The sequence below is a fragment of the Propithecus coquereli genome, unplaced genomic scaffold, assembly GCF_000956105.1.
Source record: "Propithecus coquereli isolate 6110/MARCELLA unplaced genomic scaffold, Pcoq_1.0 Scaffold519, whole genome shotgun sequence".
NCBI lineage: Eukaryota > Metazoa > Chordata > Mammalia > Primates > Indriidae > Propithecus > Propithecus coquereli.
Genome location: NW_012151052.1, coordinates 122,279 through 123,437, shown reverse-complemented (window position 1 = coordinate 123,437; position 1,159 = coordinate 122,279). Strand labels below are relative to the sequence as shown.

The 1,159-nt window shown below is 39.3% G+C and overlaps 1 protein-coding gene across 1 annotated transcript in view; it reads left to right on the top strand.

Moving 5' to 3' along the window:
- The window catches only part of ANAPC1 (anaphase promoting complex subunit 1), a 158,631-nt gene that overhangs the window by 61,258 nt on the left and 96,214 nt on the right, over positions 1-1,159 (top strand). The gene's annotated exons all lie outside the window — the stretch shown is intronic.

The window sequence follows — 1,159 nt, the reverse complement described above, 5'->3', positions numbered from 1 at the left end:
TATTTTTTTGTAAGGACAGGGTCTCGCTGTGTTGCCCAGGCTGGTCTCGAACTCCTGAAGTCAAGCAATCCTCCTATCTTGGCTTCCCAAAGTGTTGGGATTACAGGCATGAGCCACTGCACCCGGTTTTTTTTTCCTTTGATAGATAACTGAACCCCTGCTATGGGCCCTTATCATTTCGTCCAGTTGGTTGCAGTAGATATCCCCTGTAATGGATTGACCAGATTTCATGAAGCCATAGCGGATAATACCAGCACTGGACTGCCAAACAGATACTATAATTTTCTTTTGATGAATGTTCAGTTTTGGACTGTGTTTTGGCACTTCATCTTTATCCATCCATACATTGTGCTGAATGCTTGAGATTGTCAAAAAGAATCCATTTTTCATCACACATAACAGCATGGTGTAGAAATGGTTCGTTCGCCTTTATGTTGTGACAGGAAAGAAAGGCAAGATTTGAGACAATTTCTCTTCCGATGCTCATTTAATTCATGCGGAACCCATCTATTCAGCTTCTTTGCCTTGCTGATTTGTTTTAATTGGTCCAATATTGTTGGACTAAGAACATCAAACCTTGCTGCTAATTCACACGTAGTTTGAGATGGATTCGCTTTAACTACAGCTTTCAGCTCATCATTATTCACCTTGGTCTCAGGTCGCCCACATGGCTCATTTTCAAGATTAAAATCACCAGAACGGAATTTCTCAAACCATTGATACACTGTGTTCATTAATTAGCCACATCCTTCCCAAACACTTCGTTGATATTTTGAGCTGTTTGTGCAGCATTGGTTCCATGATGGAACTCATATTTGAAAATAATACGAATTTTTGGCTTATTCATGGTTTCACAAAAATTGCTCTTAAAAATTTTTTTTTGAAAGATAATCCCAGGCCACAATGTGTGTTTGAAAGATTAAGGATGTACCTTCACAATAAAAATAGAACAAGAAGTGTCAAAGTGAAATGTCAGAGATATCAGCTGTCAGATTTAGTCCTTAAGGACAGTGGACATTTCATGCTTAATAACCTAATACTAAAGGTGTTATTACAGAAGTAGGAGAGGGGAGGAGTCTGCTATTGCGGTGCCTATGAGCCCAGGCACTGTAGTAGATGCTTTACATATGGGATTTCATTTCGTCTTCATAGCAACCTA